This window comes from Conger conger, chromosome 13 (assembly GCF_963514075.1).
Source record: "Conger conger chromosome 13, fConCon1.1, whole genome shotgun sequence".
NCBI lineage: Eukaryota > Metazoa > Chordata > Actinopteri > Anguilliformes > Congridae > Conger > Conger conger.
The window spans coordinates 24,292,774-24,313,604 of NC_083772.1; the positions used below are offsets into that span (position 1 = coordinate 24,292,774).

Sequence of the window (20,831 nt, forward strand, 5' to 3'; positions counted from 1 at the left end):
GTACTACAAAATGAGAGCTATGCAAGTTGCCTTGGTTACGGATGTCTGTTAAGAAAATAGATAATGCAATGTAATAGAATTTTCCTCGGCATAATTGTGATGAACACCACTGACATTACTGCCTAAACGAAAGCAGAGATTCAGAGCATTCACCACTGGTCCATACAACTGCCCACACCCCATTCTAATAAAGAAGAAACCACACACACACACACTCTCACACACATACACGCACATACCTTATCTGACATAGGCCTAGGTTCCCAGCAAGCAAAAGCCAGAATCTAGACATCTAGATGGCTAGATATCTAGGATGAGAGACATTTTGACATAAACGGACTAAGTAACCCGAATATAGCTCAGATTTTACTCAGATATAGCCTGGCCACATCCTATTTGGCAAGAAAACCTTGTCAAGTTTTCACCTGAATACCTAGATGGCATTTCACTGACTTTTCATGACAAAAATATTCACTGGGTTCTATACATACAGAAATAAGGGTACTCTAAGGATGTATTCATTGTAACCACAGCACTGTTGTTCTTATCTTCCAACTTGTTTAGGCAATTTCCATACGCTTCATTGCCATCCTAAAACAGGATATGTCAAGCCCTGTATATTTAACAGCAGTTTAGGAAAAGGTACGTGTGGTCATGAGAGTACAGCTCTGACCATGCCCTGGCCTCTTCCTCTTTTTTCAGCAGTTTGTCCCGATGTGAGGTCTACTGCACCCGAAAGACCGGCGCACAGCAGGTGTGCAGTCACGCTGGCTTCTCCTCTGCTTCTCTGCACTGGATCAGAGAGGTCCATTACAGTACATGGGGTGAAAAATCAGTCTCTCCACCCTGGGCAAGACCACTTTTTAAAACATAGCATCCCACAGAAGGCTTAACTGATCCGAGATCAGCTTACCTACTCAGAGTCAATGAAAATGTAAAAAAACGGTACATTCTGTCACAGCCCCTCGTGGTCAAAGAACCAGCTGCCTTTGACTAGGGTCTCCAGGGAAAGACCTTTCCACACGGTCAATTGGCTGTGACTACAAGCCAGCAATTTAAGCACCATGTCTGAGCTTTTGGCTGAATACTGTAGATGAATGCACCCATGTGTGTTCATTCAAATGTGGAGTGTCCCTTGGAAATGCATTTATCCCGGGAAAAAACTGCACAGGAAACACACTATCTTCTGTCACTATCCAATGTTTGTCTCATTGTAGTGAATCATGGAGTGATGGGAAAAATAAAATACACCAGCAACTGGAAAGTTGATTTGGATTGCATTCTCCAGTACATTTAAATTATTTACAAAGAACCAGCAGCAAGGAAGCTTAGGCTGTGAGCAGTATGCTTGCGACAGGTAATGATGGCTGCCCTGCAAATCTTTCTACTTGACTTTATTAATTAGTAGCAGCTTTTGTTACCATTAATGCTGGAGCTAATTTTGCATATATTTTGAATTTCTGCTAGAGAATGCCTCGTTTGGTGCCTTGTTCACGGAAAGACATTCTCCATCTTCAGGTACAAGTCCAATGTCCAACCCATAATTCCACACAGACACACCTGAATAACAGAAAAGCCAGTGTGGCCTGACTCTGGAGAAGACTCAGAGCTCAATGCACGAAGACTTTATTGAACAAAATCAAAGCAGAGTTTGATAGTGATTGGTGCAAAAGATGATGACCTTGTCTAACAAAAAACCAAGATGATAATAATAGCAGCCCAATAAAATCATCTCAGCTAAAGGCCCCTCATCACAGAGGGCAGTTATGAGGATACAGTCGTGATGCTCTGAGTGACACTCTGAGCTAAATGTGGCATTGCCAGCCCCTGACAAAAATTAGGGCTTCAGATCTCTCGCTGACTCATTTGGGCACGATCTATTGTCCACCTCCAATACACTCTTCAATACAGTATAATCTCATAGGGATTGGGTATAGGGGTGCAAACAGAAACATGGATAGAATTACATGTGAAACTTTCAACTCAAATGGTGTAAATTTGGCTCATTTTCAACTCACAGCACCGTTAGAACACAGTTAACACTGATCATTACACTGCATCACTTCTGTGTAAGTGGAAGAGGGGGGACAATTGCATTCGTTTTTCAGGTAACTTTCTCATATATTGGCAAGTGATACTTTGGGCACTGTGGGTCAATTGCAATGTGCTTTACTGGAGTGTAAACCCAAGGTTCAAACCCCTACATTATATTACATTAGACAAAAGAACTACATTACGACTGGAACAGATATCTGATTACTGAATGTGAAATAAGGATTAGCTGTTCAAGTTGCATTACTGTGGTCTAGGGGTTTAAACCTGAGGAAAGCGCACTACAGTTGGCCCTATGAGCCCAATGTACAATTTACAGACTGCAATCAGTTTGCAATGCATTCAACAAAGCATGCTGATTAACACTGACAGTAATGTTTGTTTTTGTTTTTTTTATTAATGGCAAAAGGGCCTGATGTAAGATTTAGCTCAAAGTATCAGCTGAAAGATTTCCTGCCACTGCATATGTCACAAGACCATGAAATGCTTATGATTTGGATACCACTTTTTTAAATCATAAGGCTGCCCTTGTCTGTCCCACTGCTCATCTGATTAATCCCTTAATTAAGCATGGGATTTTTCCAAGCACCTGGAAGTAAGCTGTTGTAACACCCATTTTGAAGGCTGGTGAACAAGTGCGGGAAACTACAGACCCATCAATATTTTACCTGTAGTGTCCAAGGTGGCTGAGAAATGGGTAGCAAAGCAGCTGACTGATTACCTGAACATCGGCCATACCCCTCTGCACCCAATGCAATTCGGTTTTCACACCAACCACTCAACAGAAACAGCCAACTGCTACTTTCTTGAAAGTCAAAATTAGATGAAAGTGGTGAAATACACTACAGTTTTTCTGGATTTAAAGGTACAATAGGTAATTTTCGGACTTCTAATGGTCAAGAGAGGAATTGCAGCAACGAACACGCTCAAACCACAACAGTGTTTATCCCACCCCTTCTCTGTGAACGCACTGATGTTGAAACGCCATTGGCTGTGGCAATTAAACCAATTTTCAAGCAATGAGCTTGAATTATTGTACAGCTATGCAATGTTTTGGTACAGAGTGCCGGCCCTTCAACTGTATATTTTGAATCCCAAATTTAAGGACTATAAACACAGGCAGAGGGTGAGTCAACATGTCAGTGAGCCTTTTTCAATGACAGGAAGAGATTTACAATAGTCTTGTAACAATGTTTTATCATAAAAATCTTAACTATTGTACCTTTAAAGAAGGCTTTTGATACTGTAAACCATGAGGTACACCTGTCAAAATGATGCTTTTTTAATTTCTCCACTGATGCTATTAAATGAATGAACTCATACCTAACAAACAGGAAGCAAAGTGTACGTATTGGCAATATTCAGTCAACATACCTGAATTGTAACATTGGTGTTCCTCAAGGATCAATACTGGGATCTATTTTGTTCAGCTTGTAAATTAATGACCTGCCTTTAGTTTGCCCATCTGTCAACATACAAATGTATGCTGATGACACAGTTCTTTATGTACATGCTAAAACAAACTGCAAACAAACTAATTGCAGCAATGGTCCATGTATCTGATTGGTAAGCAATTCATGTGTACACATGATTTTGTTAAAAGAGAAAAGCTCAAGGTGGTGTCTGATTTTAAATAACTTGGAATCATTCTAGATTCAAAACTATAATTTAAAAAGCATGTTAAAAATGTGACCAGTACTATCAAATTTAAAAGTAAACAATACAGATTCTTTCAGCCACCCATTCAATGGTCAACATTATTATGGAATATTACAACAGGTAAAACATCATGTTCGGCAAAGTGCAACTTCAGGTCGTTCTACAATTTCTGTAGTAGCCTAGCACACAGTCGCACTTTAATGTGCATTTAAATCGAATTGAATTGTTTAGCCTACGATATGTATTATGTTTATTCAGCTGTTCTAAGACAAGTTATTGTATTTTTTTTAAAGAAGAGAACTATTTAAAACGATTTAAAATTAGTATCCTAAATGACAGGCACATTTCTGACGATTTTGTAAATCACGTGGCGCTTGTCAACAAGAGTAGAGCTTTTGAAGTTACGGGTCGAGAGAGCCCGCTGCTGTAATGACCGGCTTCAAAGCCTTCATCACTACAGAAATGAAGCAGCGATTTTTACCGTTGAAATTGCAAGCAGATCATGATCTGTCACTTAAAACTTTGCAATAGCCTATATCTGATCATTTGACGAGCGTATTGTAGAGGTCGTTTGTAATCTTTCACGATTCAGCCATTCAATTTAGCTAGACAGAACTGAACACGTACCGTTATTAATTGCTATCAATCTTTATTCCCCCATCAGGATTGAGCAATGACCATAAATTCGTGACTTAACGAACGTGACAGGCAAAGAGTGTAGCCACGCATAGCTACAGCCTTCTGTATACCATGGGCTACATTAAAGCGATTGTCCATCTCAAACTGCCACGGGGACACTTACATCTCTGATGTTGCTGGTTGGTATTGGTGGCTACGGCACAGAAAAGAATGTCCACAAGCCTGGCCCATCTCTCATGATGCCTCTTAGAAGCCGGTTCCGAAAGAGTTCAGGCTCATCCGCGTGGCCGCAAGCTGGAGTCTGTACCGAAGCGTGTCAAGTGTTGAATATGACAGGGCAATGAGCTGGTTTTGTTTTCGAAGCGAGCGCCGAGTGGATGGGTGTGTGCCTCTCTCTCTCTCTCTCTCTCTCTCTCACTCTCTCCCTTTCTCTCTTTCTATCTCTCACACTCTCTCTCTCTCTCTCTCTCTCTCTCTCTCTCTCTCTCTCTCTCTCTCTCTCTCTCTCTCGCTTTGCTAGTCCTGCATACAGTATAAAAGATACTAATACAGCATCTCTCAGGCATTCGGACGCGCAGAGACTACACTTCCCTAGAAACCGCTAGGAGATCAATGCTGCAGCCGGATACGCTTTCCAGCCGTGAGAGTTTAGTTCGTTGTATATTTTGTTTATTTTCATGGGATTTTCATATCTGTAGGCAATATTCAACGATAAAATATTAAAATGAAATAAACCATTTAGATATCTCCATTAATTAAATGAATTAATTAAAAGAAACACATTTCACCAAAAAACACAACTTCACCACTTTCTTGGGATATCGCACACCTTAACAAGTTCCAAATGTTGATTTCCAGTCTGCAAATGTTCAGTTACATGAATGCGTAATAAATATCACTGACTCTGGCTCTATTAGCCTACATGTTGTTAGGCTAAGGTTACACCTTTTGATTATAAATGCAAGTCTGTGGCATCTTGGTGATATCACGTTTTTGTATTTCTAAGAGAAGCCTATGCTCTAATGAAATGTATACAATGTCATGAAGAGCAAGTGCTTGTGGAACTTAGTACCTTCCTTATATCCATTGTAACAAAATAGGAAAAATATTCCACAACGCAGACACTACCAATATCAGGCCTTCCTACCAAATTGAGCAACCAGACAAGAAGGGCAATTGTCAGAGAAGTGACTAAGAGGCTGAAATGGGAGAAACTGTCCAGAGGTCAACAGTCTCTTCAGCTCTTCACAGATTTGGCCTCTTTGGGAGAGAGGCTAGACAGAAGACCCTTCTGAGAAAGACCAACATTAAGTCATGCCTGGAGTTTGCCAGAAGCCATTTGACAGACCCCTGAGACATTCTGGAAGAAGACTTTGTGGTCTGATGAGACTAAAGTTGAGCACTTTGGCCTGAAAGCAAAGTGTTATGTTTGAAATCAGACACAGCTCATCACCCAGGTAACACTATTCCTTTCGTCAAGCATGATTGTGGCAGCATCATGCTATGGGGTTCCTTTTCAGCAGGACCAACTGGTAAGCTTGTTGCTATCAAGGGCAAGATGGATTGAACCATATACAGGAACATCCTTGAGAATCTGTTTCAGTCTGGAAGAGATCTGCATTTAGGGCAAAGGTTTATACAGACACATGGCTGAAACTACAAAGGAATTTAAATCCCATTAAATCTGTGTTATGACCTGGAAATTCATGGCCATCAATGCTCTCTAACTTTGCAGAGCTGGAGCAAATTTGTATGGAGGAATGAGCTGAAATTCCCAAATCTAAATTTGTAAATTTCATACATACACAATTATTCAAAAGTTGGAATCACCTTGTCTTTTTCTGCTTTTCCTGATTTCATATTTCATGTTCTGTGTTTGTAAGCAAACAATTCCCACATGGTCAAAGCACAGATGCAGATATAAGGATATTTTTATTTGGTTTCACCATGTAGTAATTATACTGCACTTTTTATATGTAGTCCCCCATTTCAATGTTTGAGACAAATTAACACGTCAAATAGTCATGTTTTGTATTTGGTTGCATATCCTTTGCATGCCATGACTTCCTGATGTTTGATAGGTCATCAACATCATCAGAGTCTGAATATTTTATGTGCATCATTAATGTGTTGAATTTATTCTGCTGGTGAAGGGGAAATATTTCACTGCATTACAAAGGTGCAACAGAACAAAATGTGAACTTTTAGAAGGCATTGTATTTCATCACTGCTCATATTTCATTATTACTCTTATTTAAATAGGGAATTGTACACTACTGTATGTAATCCATAGTTTAGATGATTGACAGCTAATTTGCAAGTTACTATTACAAGTTCAAAGTGTTCATTAGATTTTTTTCTGAACAAACATTAGGGAGGCAAAGCGATCAAATGGATTCCAAAAAGTCAGCTGCTAAACACAGTTGGCATATTGGATATTGGATATCCATCTACATCACTGATGCTCAGTGCAGAAATCTTGACCATTTCTGTCTACGCTCACAACACAGCATGTTCTTGTGATGTGACAAACTATTAAAACCATTAAACTACTGCCATTACCCCCCCCCGCTTGCTCTACAACAAGGATTGTTTATGCATCAGCCTTGCCTAGATAATGTACAGTACTAAATTAACAAGCTTCAAATGGTGAGAGATAAGCAGCGGTAGACAATGTGTCTGAAGTGGTGTTAAACTGAACTGCCACCTTCATAGCAACATGTTCCAACTGTTCCTTGCCCCCAAGCCACATATTTTCTTCTCTTTCTTTACAATTCACAATCATCTCTTTTATAAATGAGATTTCTTCCCAGTTTCAATCCTGTGTCCTCATAGAACATACTTTCTTCTCTGAAACTCCTTGAGGATAATTCTGTACTGTATATATCAAAAAATGCAATGTGAATTTTTGCGAAAGAAATCTCACTTTTGATAATTTCCTAGAAATGTACGCACCCACACTCCCAGAGGCACATACACACAGCCATATCCACTGATTCCATGCACATCAAACACACCATACAGTCCTTTATAGGCTGTGCACAGATACTGTACACACAGTATGTGTGTAATACATTCAGTCTTGGGACAAAGATATACAGTATTTTTTCTTGATTTGGCTCAACTTAATCTTATTTGTAACAGTTTCGATTTGATTTGAACCTGTCTCAGGGTTTTTTTATTTCTCAGCCTTCTCAGCTATAAGGCTTTAATTGGCACAACACTGGTCCTCATGTTGACTAACTCCAATAACAGACTTAAGTTGTGTGTGTTGCTCAGATTGCTCTTGCAGCTGTAGGCAGTGATATTAATGTGCTCGCCTTCCCTCTCTCACGCTGACCCTTGACGTCAGGTGGACTGGGAAAGGGATGCAAATTTCACATACGTGCGTGAATTCCTGAGGTCCTGAACTCCAATTACACTGCATGATGTTCACCCATGGTGACATGACCAGGAATCCTGTTTCTAATCTTGGATACAAATTCAATATCCTGGCTACTTCATTACTTTCAGTTCAGAGAAGAAAAATATCATATAAGGTTTACCGTCAGCAAGAGTTTATTTTAATTTGGTCTCAGTCAATTCCCACTGAGAAACTAAGGATAGTGATTCAGTGGGTTAAAAGGGCACACCATTCAATATTCAACATATTTAATCTGCTTTGAGCCACCCATTTTTGCTAAAATATTGGACTATGTCAGGAGATATTTCCATTCTGCTAAATTTAAATCCAACATTAAACATGCTAGCATGAATCCTTCAAAAGAGCTAGAAGAGAAGTCACATCTATCTGGTACACAGCTGGTAGATTAAAGCCTCTTGAAGCTCCCTGTAACAGAAGACATTGTGCATAGATGGCTCTTCCTTGCCTAACTCAGAAACCACACTAATCCCATCTGTGGAGTGTTCCACTGTGCTCTGCAATGATCTGTACTCTCAACAAATACTTGCATTAAGGTGAACAACACAAAGAAAGCTACATGTGTCCTCTCAGGAGATAGAGCAGATTACAATAAACTTTTTAAATCTTAGCCCTTTTTTGCGCAACATGTGAACACAATCAAAGCCTGTGAGAGAGTTAGACATTACTGCTATTTTGGTGCCATACCATACATAGTAGCATTGTGATCATTAAGCCTGCATACTGCACATTATTATTAATATTAATTAATATAAATGTTTGTTTGTCTGTAGTCGATTTGGGTTCCACAAATTACTATGTGCTTCGAGAAAAACTGTGCGCTCATTTTGCTTGAGATTATAAATTGGGTTATACACAAATGTCAAGACCCAGAGGATTGAGCTATTGGCCAGCTGACCTTAATAAAATTAAGTTGAAAAAAGAGTAAAATGTTCTGTTCCATTTCAGACTTAAATTGATTTGTTTTCTTTTGCTTTTAGTTTCAGTTACCCTTAATGCTGTAAAGATGTCAAGTGTGTCAGATATTCTTTTTATTAGATGCACAGCCATCTGATATTTTGATCTGGATCTTCCACAATGACAATGTGCTGCATACGGTACCCATTGGCATTGTGGGGACAGTAGTTAACTTGTGGGAAGCTGTGATTAGGCAATGAAGCCTAAACAAGGTTGTGTGTGTTACTGCTCTGCACATAAAATAGTGAATATAAGTGCAATTGTCAGATACAGATGTCATGTCCATGTCCATTTCTTCCTATTGTTACTTCCTTTCTCTGTGGTTACACTTCGCTCCTTGTTTTCTTGGATTTTGGCCGCTGCCTATCGCCATTAAAGCCTGCCATTTTCACGTTACCCTGGAGTATGCGCTTGGTTCCTCTGTCCCGCATTCCTGACAACAGAACGCTCAAAATATCTGAGTGATTTAGTACACTGCAAAACTTAAGGTCAGCATAAATATTTTATGGTCTCAGATGCAATATAAGCAACACACTTGGAATAACTGAAGCCAGCCTCATTCCTTCTTCTTCTATGTGTGAGCTGCCATCCTAACAATTACTGTTAGTATTAGCAAGACCTGCACTTCACAGCAACAATACGGAATCATTCTGCCATGCTGCCTAACAGACAGCCAACTCCTCTCCTTTAGGGAGTAACCTGGGTCCTGTCTTCACCTATATATTTTACCTGACATATACTTTCATAGATGTAATCACATTCTATCCAATCATAATCCAGTAATTGGAATTGCTCAAGGAATACACTACAACAAAGAAATTTGTGACATAAGCATAGTTTTGCAAATTTAAATGTCCATGTTTCCGGCACTATTCCGGAATGGAGGAACGAACAGAATACACACATGTAGTTTTGAACAAGATGTAACCTACCACACACCATTGTGAGATGCAATATCTGTAATAGTACTGCTAGTTCGATTTTTGAATGGGAAGACCTGAAATAGGCAACATATTGTTAAATCAAAAGCTCTGCTCACTGGTGAGGTAAACGTTACCCATGTTTGAAGGCAGCGGGAGAATTTCAGAAGGCTGCACTTGTAGCTGCACCTAAGCCCCTGTTTCCACATGGTACCTCAGTCTTTTTTCCCCCATGGAAATAATTAGGTAAATTAGAGGCCTGCAGCAGTTCCATAAGCTAACATAATAAGCTCACCGTGTTCCGAACAGTGCAACTCTCATGACAAATGACAAAAAAATTACTTCCAGATCAGCTTTAGTTTTTCTTCCGTTTTCATAAAAACTTGGACTGAGTCACATCCATTTCAGTATATAGTGACTTGGTAATAGTGCTCCACTGTGACATTGTGGTGGGGAAGCTGTTGCTAACGAGAGACTCTGAACCAGACAGGCTTATACGGCGTTGTCCGGACCATCATGAGCTAATTGTTCAGTTATTTGTTATTTGTTATTTTCTCTATAATTATGGGTCCAATTCACATCAATCAAAATGTTTTAGTGTTTGAGGTAGTCAATAAGCAACCATGATCATAAACCAGGGGAAAAATGACCATTGAACAGACATTAACATATTCCCCATGTTCTGTTGGGGACACGGTGAGGTTACGTTAGTCTGGGAGAGACACTGCAGCTCAGCAGGTACGTTTCATAGGGCAAAGGAACAGTGTCTGCACTCACTTCAACATTGCAGATTGGACAGGAAAATTATAATTTCACATTCCAAATTGGGAGAGAAAAAAAAAAAAAATGTTGAGTAATAAACTGCCCATTGTAGCTATACCACACTGTAACTGGCATGCTGGATATGAGGGGTTGAACTAGGTTCCCTAGTGTACACACACTTTTATTGGAAACTGCATGCACATTATTGGAAAGCAATACCTTTTATCTTTTTTTAATCTATTTTTGCCTTACAACCAGTCAACAAGCTATTCATTTTTCAGATTTTACTTTTTATTTTTTGATGAATAGCTAATACTGGATAAAATCTATATGTCAAAGTATTTAGATACAATTTTAAAAGTTTAAGAATGAGCTTAAACCACTCACAGTGTACATTCAGAGAGGCCATGTCACTATATTGCAAATGTAACATAACACATATTTCACAACACATATTTCTTAAAATAGTACTGTATATGTACACATAGTAAAAACTAATGGCAACAAATATTCTGTGGATATGTGTATGTGTAGACCTTGTTCTGCATGTATATCTAATCAATGCACAAGAAGAGCAGAATAATTCTAAAATAAATGAAAAAATTCTGCTTATATAATATAAACAAACTAAAAAAAGATTGCTAAAAAGGAGTTGAACTTTTAATCAATGGAGCATCGGTTTTCTGAAACGCTAGAATCAACCATTCATGCGATAATTACAATCTCAGTTCTGTTTGCATCAAATCATTTCAGAGACGGCTGCTGATTTCACATTTGCAGTATTAGCCAAGGCTCAATCAACAATGCAGGGTGATTTTGGAGGTGTGTGCGTGTGTGTGTGTGTGGGTGTGTGTGTGCGCACGCACGTTTTTAAACATTCACTCTACCTTTTGACCAGAATGAATTACCTTTCCAATTGCCTCAATGCAAGAAGCAGCAAGAATGTATTTAATCAATATGAAACAGCTTACATAACCCTGACTGTAATTAATTTTGGTGAAACAGGACGAGAGCCTTTGGCTAAGTTTTTAACTATCTCTCTCCATCCCCCCGTCTCCCTCTATTTCTCTCTCTCTCTCTCCCCCCTCTCTCTGTCTCTCTCTCTATCTCTCCTGCTTTAAATTGCTGAATTAGCATTTAGTTGGAGGGGAAGAAGAAATGAGCAGCAACCTTTTCAAGCTCTATCACTTTGCACGCAATTTATGCATGCTGTTTTCCTCAGTTACTGTCTGAGGATATGTTTACTGAATGCTCTCAGCCCTCTTTTCCCATACTGTCTCTCTCCATCAAGAGCTGAGACTGGAGATTATTGTGACATGTGAGACCAACAGCAGTCGCCATAAGGCCTGTGGTCTCTGAACGTATGCAGGAAAAACTACAAATTCTGAAACAGAACTACAGTGATGTCCCAATAGAACTGGAAAATGGGAGAGGGCTAACTATTAATGAGCAATGGGGGGTGACAAGAGCATCCAGAGATACAACAGGTACACTTAAAAAGTACGAGGACTTTCAGGAACAGTAAGAACGGGATGTTATTAGAAGAGTGGATACTCTGAAGGTACAGTGTGTGCAAACAGCACAATCGAATGTATTTCTGAGTGCCGCAGCAGAGAAGAAGGTCAGGGAAGTTTCCTTCAGGCCACTTCCAGGAAAACAAAGTTCTTGTTAACTGCTGCAGTGAACATGGCATTCTCTGGAAGCTGCTCTGTACAAAGCTTTGCTTTGTTCTGCCTTGCTCACCCTCAGGAGAACAGGAGATGCAGTCATATCTGACTAAAGGGGGTGAGAAAGGTGACCCGCAGCGTCTGAGTGTACTATCCATTAACTTTCTCCATGCTGTTGCCATAGCGATGTAAGGGTGGAGTTACCATGGAAATGAGTTTTTGAGGATGTTTTGTGAGAGTGGAGAAAAGGCCAGCTCCTTGCGTTCCCCATTTTGTTTTCTCTATTTTATTAACATATTGGACAAGAGGGGAAAAAGAGGCTTTTCTTTTCTGGCATGCACCCATGGCAGCAGTTGGCATGGGCCAGGGTATCACCCACAGGTCCACCAGTACTGTCAGCAGCACAGGGTCTTCAGTGGCACGGCTAACACACCAACACAAACTAATGCAGCCTCCCACAGTTCTGCAAGGGAATGGAAAACAGAAGACTCATAGGCCTCAGGCATCTGCCCTCTGCACGCACACAAATGCACACGCACACGCACACGCACACACACACGCATGCACACACGCATGCACACACGCACGCACGCACGGGCACACAAACACACACACACACACGCATGCACACACGCACGCACACACGCACGCACGCACGCACGCACACACACACACACACACACACGCACATACACAAGTGCCCGCAGTGCCCTCTGACGCATAATATATAGGGGGTAGCAGGAAGTACAGTATCTATTGAGGGACATATAACTGTGGAAGCTAAAGGAAAGTGAGAGAGAGGCATATATAGAATGCAAGGTGAAGATAAACATCACTCTACAATAAAAACATGTATTTTCTCTACCATAATAATTATCCATAATTGCCTAAAAGCAGAACTCCAAGCAGAGCAGAGCTTCAAAGCTGTGTCACAACATAACGTTTTTTCAATGTCAAAATGCTGACATTCAAATACACATGGATAATTGCTTTGCTTTGCCACTTTAGCAACTGACTAAAATACCGCCTGCAGCTAGAAATGCTAATTCTTCCATCTAAAGGAGGAAATAAATTCTTACACCTTTTGTTGACAGCTACAGTAGATTTCATATAAACTGTAAAATACTTTTATGTACTATACATTTAAATATAACAATCTTGACAATGGAAATAATTGTTATTTTCCACTTGAATGACAGTAAATATTAATTTTTTACAGATTTTATTATTGCCAGTGGTTCAGCAGTGTGAATTAAATAGTGCTCCCATTATACTCTAGTGGGAAAATTGCCTATTTTCTTTTTCAAAATCTTTTTCTTTAGCATTAATCAAAATGCTGTAATCAAAAATAATCAAAAATCATGCCATAGCATCACACTACATTGGTTTGCAGGAAACAGTCCAAGCAAGCCATCTAATTCAAATCTTTCATTGAATATGTGACATGAAGGTTTGCCATTGAACCACTGAGGCAAAAAACTCCAAAACAAACAAGAACACATCTGAAATGTGATCTCAATCATCTCAAACCAAAAGCTTGAGCAGTATCATTGATTTACCTCAGTAAAGCTACTCCAATAACTGAGAAAACCTCCTAGTCTCATTTTCCCTATCTTTAGTCAAGTATACTGAGGATTGCTGAGATTACAACACCGCCGTTTTATGATGAGATTAATTTGACTTGCGATAACATGAATTCCAACTTTCAAATGCTATCACATCACTTGACACCATCACTTCTGTGGCTTGTCAGCTACATACCATTAATTAACCACTTGGCACCTCAGCTAACTTTCATTTGACTAACGCATTCACCAATCATCTCTTCTTTAGAATTTTTTCTTAGATAGGAAGAGTAGTCTCATCGTGTCACACAAGTCATGTACATCATGCAGTGAAAGTCAGCGCAGCACACCTGGCACACAGAACTCTGATCAAACTTTCAAACTAGGCATTGCAGATCAAATATGAATCAAGATTCAGCAACTGCATTGCTTATGTCTCACCTTAAATGTTTTCAATTTGCCCAATTAGGTATCAGTTGTCCCATTAATCCTATTGGCCATCAATCCAACAGAACCCACCTACAGTACCATTTATACTGTATTATAACCTTCATTCAGAACTGAAGTCAGGTGGGTCTGGTGAATCCGGTGTGGCACACTCGCATGAGCCCCTCGTACAAAGAAAGTCCGAGAAATTCATGATGAGAATATGACAACATTCTTCCATGAGGCCCAATGTTCTTTACAGAGCAGCCATTTCCATACATTTTCAGAGAATACACAACCCCATCAGTAATAAGGGCCTGACACAGTGCAGCAAAGAATGACTTGCTTGTGAAGTATGTAGATCACTCCCAAACAGTCGTGATCTCTCCCGGCGTCTCTCAATAACCTTTGAAAGTCATTTCAGCTATTCGTATGCATTGTTATGTAACATGGAAATCAATTCTGCAAAAGTCCTCGAAATGTATGAGTGAAGACTTCACAGCCAGGTCTGGTTGCCATGGGAATGCTGCAAAGGTTCCAAGCCATTAGGACATAATAGGAGCTGGGCCGGCATGGGTGTCAGTAGAGAAAGCCTAGCGCGTACTTCACTGCATTAAATGCTAATGCATTTTCAAAATGTCAGCTCTAAACAGGATTCGTGGAACAAACAAAGCACTTTAATGTGGAGGCCATTAAGTGACGTTCATTCATTCGTTCAAAAGTTTTCCAAAAATTAAATGACTTGCTCACCTGAATCACAAAAAGCAAGGTTGATGGAAAAAAGAATGCATCATGAGACGAAATCAATGCCCATTCTGAACGCAACCTTCTTCACCTTACCTTATCTAAGTGTTACATCGACACAAAGTGGGTGTTGCTCATATTCCAAGGAGCATGAGGTACTAATTATCACCTCCACAAGATCTATGTTGAATGAGGTGTGCTCTGTGAGGGTTGAGTGAAAACTTACAATCTCCAATAACAGGGTTGGAATTTATACCGGTATTTTTTTCTGATCAGTGTTCCTGACAGTTGTTTAAATAAGGCTAGGCTAGGCTATGCCAAATCCAGATTTTTTAAATTACTCTGTAGTCCATGTAGCACACAGGGTCTGACAGAGGTACATATCTGAGGCAGGTTTCCCTCCGGGAACCCGACTGAAATGGGCTCTCCAGACATAGTGTTCACATATTGAACTTTGCCAGGATTTGGCGTTATTGGAAAAGAGGATTAAATCGTTTTTTTTACCTTTTTGTTCGCATTATTAATAATGTCCACAAATAGAATTTCAGTTGTCCCTCATAACACTTGTTTATGTTTTGTCTTGACCTGCACAGCCTAGTTTGGAGGAACACTTAATCTCCATATTAGTGTGCCTGGTTTCCATGGTGATAGCTCTGAAAATTGTTACTATGGTTCATGTTTTCAATTGCCACTCATAGTAGCCTTGAATTAGCTTGTTGGCCATCACTTTATACTTGATTAGCCAGCGAGCAATGCAAAAATCTATTGGGTGAACAGTGAACAACTGTTTCATTTCAATTGCAGGTTTTCAATGTAATATACAGATTAGGATGATTGAAATCTCTTCCAACCATGGTTTTTCTCCCTTATATTGGTTGGCTTCTCCTGTGATTCCATTTCCATTGCTGTTTCTTATGTTAACTCCTTTCATTGCTTCTTACTAATATGATGGCAATGGCAGTTCATCCCTAGGGTAGCCCTTCTTACTCTCTCTCTCAAGTTCAACACAGGTGTACTTTCAAAGACTTGAAAACACCTCACGTTTCTTCCCTGGGGTCAGGTCTATTTTTGACATCCATTACAGAAGCTACTTCTCTCAAGCAGCATGCAGTACTTCACAGAGGACACTATAACATTTGTGTACATGGTCTTCATCAACCAGAATTTCTCAGACTGTAACAAAAAAAAGAAAAAAGAAGGAAGCCATTGCTAGTCTGCACAGCTGCGTCCACAGGAAGCGTTTCTGAATCCTGTGCAGGTGATGCGTGCCATATGATAGACTCTGTACCTCAACCCACTATGGGACTGAACCACATCCTCTCATTCTGACTAGGCCTAACCCTCCTTGGTGTCGGTGTGTGTGGCGTGGCTTTAAACACTGCTGATGCTCTTAAAGCGCATTTGTGAGCCCATCCTGGGTGTGCTTCAGCAGACCTTGTGCCCAAAGGGAATATCGCGTGATATTAGACTCGTGAGCCGTGTCCTTGAGGTTGCTCTGACCCCGATGCGTCTCTTTTCTTTGCGATCGCCGCCCTCCCCCGTGCTGCCAAGAGGAGTGAAGCAGGAGAGCACAGCTGTGGGGACAGGGAGCGCCCCAGTATTCCTCCCAGGGGGTGTGAGGGGCACTGTTACCATGGCAACAAGGAACAAAGGGGTAAACATTACGGAGAAATGTTACCGGGAAAGCTTGTTTATTTAAGTTGCGCCTCAGTACATCTGCTGCGAAGTTCCACATTTCAACCCAGGCAGTAACATTCATGATTGCAGTTCAATGATCTTTTAGTGAGTTAAATGTCGGCAAATGTGTTTAGGCACAGCTGTTTTTAGAAATTTCTGAAATCTCCCCGACTCCCTGTAAAAGCCTGTTTAATTTGCACCTGGATGATAGAATGCATCAAGAATAGATTTATTCAAGCTTATGAAACTCCCCAAAAGTAGCACCAACACCACCCTTGCATTTATGGTATGGTTGGCATTTATATAGCGCCTTTATCCAAAGCGCTGTGCAATTGATGCTTCTCATTCACCCATTCATACACACACTCGCACACCGACGGCGATTGGCAGCCATGCAAGGCACCAACCAGCTCGTCAGGAGCATCGGGGGGTTCGGTGTCTTGCTCAGGGACACTTCGACAGGCGGGGGATCGAACCGGCAACCCTCCGACTGCCAGACGACTGCTCTTACTGCCTGAGCCATGTCGCCTATCTTTTAAAAATTGTCCCCATTCCATCGGATCCAGATCAGAGCTGAAAGCACAGCTCTGTTTCTCCCTGCCTTCCGCTTTCTGTTCCCACGTTTTCTTTAATCAGTGTGAACTGTCCCTCAGGCCCTGGGCCGCTCCGCATCTCTCATCTCCAATCAAATGAAGCGTCCTCCACATCCAGCGGTGACTGGGGACCTTTTCCACCAGGGCAGAGGGCCGCGGGCTTCGGCCCGGCGTCTCCATTACGGCGGGATCACAGCGCGGCTCGCTCCAGAGGCCCGGGCTGGCCCCGGGGCCAGACGCATGTTCAGCTAACCGCCTGCTCGTGAGGAAACGGATACCAGCAGCCCCCGCGGTGGTGACGATCACAGCACTGAAAACTTAGGAAAACAGAGGGTAACACGGCACAGATTTCCCTTCATCCCACCGAGAAACTTAGCACAGTAAAATCCAAAAACTTTATTAAACAAGCTGTCTTAAACGCTGTCTTAAATGTCTTACGAGGGATTACAGTTTGACAAGTTCCTGGTCGGAGCTCAGTGTCGCTCTGATGACAGATGGGAGGCAGTGAGGCGTCTTCGCCGTCTGTCAGCGGCGAGGGGCGCGGGACCGCAGGAGAGCATCCTGGGACACAAGGCGAGTGCAGATGGGCAGGCTGACACCCCGGCCTGAGCACGGAGCGGAGCTGTGTACAGGGACACCACTCTCCGAATGTTATCAAAGGGTTCACGGGCTTCAATCTGCAACTTGGAATAAAAATCATCCCAGCAGTTTTGACTACAGAGAAGGCCCAGCTGCTAACGCACGGCCGTGAGCAAGATGTAAGCCCCGTCAATTTCTTCCACAAGAACTTGACAAATAGAAGAGGAAGCTTGCTGAATGCAGAACAGCAGGGGGTGGATGCAGTCGTCTAAAGCGTCCCTGCGAGTGGTAAATGAACTCTGCACATACATAAGACAGGCCTCATTCTCAGATCAGAGCGAGCGCCTGGATAAATAGGCAAGTGTGCGCTCCACACCCAACCCCACCACCAGAGCGAAAACATGAGGTTTCCTGGGAAGTCAAGGACGCCATTTTTGACGGGTCTGAAGAAGGGGGAATGACCACCACCTCCAATTTCTAACCTTTGTGCACTAAAATGTCTCCCCATCCAGCACTACAGAGCTTGAAACTGACACATCTGGATTCTACTGCCACATTTCACTACAAAGCAAAGCGTACTCCTCCAGTTAGACAGGATGGCAGACAGCACTGTACAATCACACTGCATGAACTGACATGGGACACCAGAGACGTTTCTAGGGATGAAAGGTTGCACAACTTCTTAACAGCAGAAGAGGGGAATAGTACGGGCAGGAAAGTTCCGGCAGCTGAGACGGAGGCCCTGGTGGAACGGATTCTGCGCTACTGAGCAGCCATGTCCCATAACGGATGGTACACGACACGTCCACTTGCATAAACAAGGCTGAGACAGAGCTGATGAATACAACAGCTGGTCCTCTATTTTTCTCCTCGGTGAGAGGAACGGCGTGTGCTTTAACTGTGCTTACACTGACATCAGGAGTCTGGGAAAACAAGACGCAAAGACACCAGGAGAGATGGGTCCAAACTGATGAACATCAACTCGCCACTTCAGGTAGAAACCCATCACTGGAGGTGACATACTCTAAACAGTGCTGAAAGGAAACAAAAATCCTATTACTTTTAAAAGAAAGATGCTCCATTCCGTAGAATTAGACATTGGGAGGCCTGTGAATTTAATCTAAGTCTTAATCCAGGGTCCATAATGATATAAATCTTAAATCAGGGTCCATAATGATCAAAATCTTAAATCAGGGTCCATAATGATCAAAATCTTAATCCAGGGCCCATAATGAGGTGAGTTGTAATTGGCTGCAGCCAGGAGAGGGAGGGTTGCCAGATGTCTGTCCATCTCAGTAGCTGCATGGCTCAGACAGCAGACAGCAGACAGCAGAAGCTTCAGGACGTGTATTAAAAGCACTCTCCAGAAGTGATGGAGGCCATATGCAGAAATGGGATTGTTTTATAAGGGTGCTTGAGAATTTCTGGTAGGGGAAATTGGGACAGAACACTGTGTAAAAATAAAGAAGTCATACACGGCTAATGCTATTGGCAATTCCATCAGCTGAGTCCATTTCACGGTAATGAATAAAAACACTCATATTGTATTACTGGTGACATTTTACCTCCACCTTTCCTCTCAAAAATTTGAGTAGAAAGATGAGGCAATTAAAAATATTTGCCGAGAGCAACATCCCTTACATCCATTACTACAGTGCAGAGTTGCTGTAGTACCACTGACACGCTCCATATTGTTAACATAGATTAACAAGCTTCTTAAATTTACAACATGGCTGCTTTATGAACATTTTAATGGAGATAATGATACTGTGTAATTTTAAGGAAGACAACGGTAACTTAAATAAATGTGTCATTCGAGCTGTCTATGAAAAATTATCTTTGAAAGGACTGCTTACTAATTTCTCTCTAACATTTATTAATTTGCAAAGGAACATACAATGGAGAACATACCTGCAACAGATTCTGATTCGGTGCTTCCTTTGTACATATAGAGCTTACAGTCCTCATAACATCTGAAGTGATTCTATTCTCTGTGAATTCTTCAGTGATTTCTTTAAAATAAAATTCTAAAAATTGATATAATAATCCATCACAGTTTACTAGGAGGATGATTTAAATTCTGCTGTTGCCCAATAAATAATTCAAGAAGTCGCATTAAACCAAAAAGCAAATCAGGTTTTGGCTAAACCTGATGAGGACGAAGACAATTAAAAAAAGAATACTGAACCAGGAGTCGGCTACCCTTTGTCATAATAATGTACATTTGCTTAGAACTTAAAGAATTAGTAACCGGTGCAATCAAATACTGAAGCAGTTAACTCTTCTACCGAGTCAACCAAGTGTTTATTTAATTAATTACAGCAAAACCTATAAACATTACTTACCATTAGAAAACACTGCCAAGTCTCTTAAAATACTGCAATTCATAACCTTAATTGGAATGGTCTGAAATGTTACAAGTCTGGCCCGACTAATAATCTTAAAGGCAGCCGAATGTAAATTCAGCTCAGCACAGATACAAGAGTCCTTTACAAAGTCCGACAGTAAACGGTCAGTCCCCGATTAAACCCCTGACAATCAAGTGCGGGGCAGGTTTTCAGCTCAACAAACTGGCTCCAGTAAGGTCCACAGGCAGAGATGCTCATATTTTCAGTTACAGAGTTAGGCAACAGGTATGGTACAGTCTGTCAATGACAGAGGATGGTATAGGGTGGGGGGCATGTCCACCTGAGCTAGTGGGAAGGCACCGATCTAGAAGTCCTCATGGGATACGTGTGAAGGAGAAAATGGGCAGGGGAATGGAGGAAGGGGATTCTACAGACGTCCATTCCCCAGCCACATGGTCAGGCTCGCCCTGGACCCGACAGACCACGGGAGGAAACAGCTCCGAGCCTCAGCCCTGTCGGTGGCAGTCCCACGTCTCTGCTCCCACTGGGTTATAGGGGGAGGTGTGTGCGCAGCACCACAAGACTAGTCTGTTCATACAGTCCTTGTGATCAGGAGGTTCTGGAATGTTCTACGAAGAAATGGGTCTTGGCCTTCACATAGCCGTCCTGCGCAAGGCTGCCCTCTGCTGGTCACTGCCCTGTGGTGAATCAAGAGAGGGGCCGACTTTCACTCAAAGAAAGAACATGGGCTTGATTATCTATGACCGCACAGCATTTCATTTTTATTTCTTAACATGCATCCAGTTCATAATCCAAAACTAC

The 20,831-nt window shown here is 41.4% G+C and overlaps 1 protein-coding gene across 10 annotated transcripts in view; it reads right to left on the reverse strand.

Moving 5' to 3' along the window:
• Positions 1–19,925: 19,925 nt before the first annotated feature.
• The window catches only part of LOC133107625 (arf-GAP with Rho-GAP domain, ANK repeat and PH domain-containing protein 1-like), a 64,616-nt gene continuing 63,710 nt past the window's right edge, over positions 19,926–20,831 (reverse strand). For all 10 annotated transcript variants that reach the window (XR_009704597.1, XR_009704596.1, XR_009704598.1 and 7 more), the window contains one exon: positions 19,926–20,707. The gene's annotated coding sequence lies outside the window, so the exon portion shown is untranslated. The remainder of the gene's footprint in view (positions 20,708–20,831) is intronic.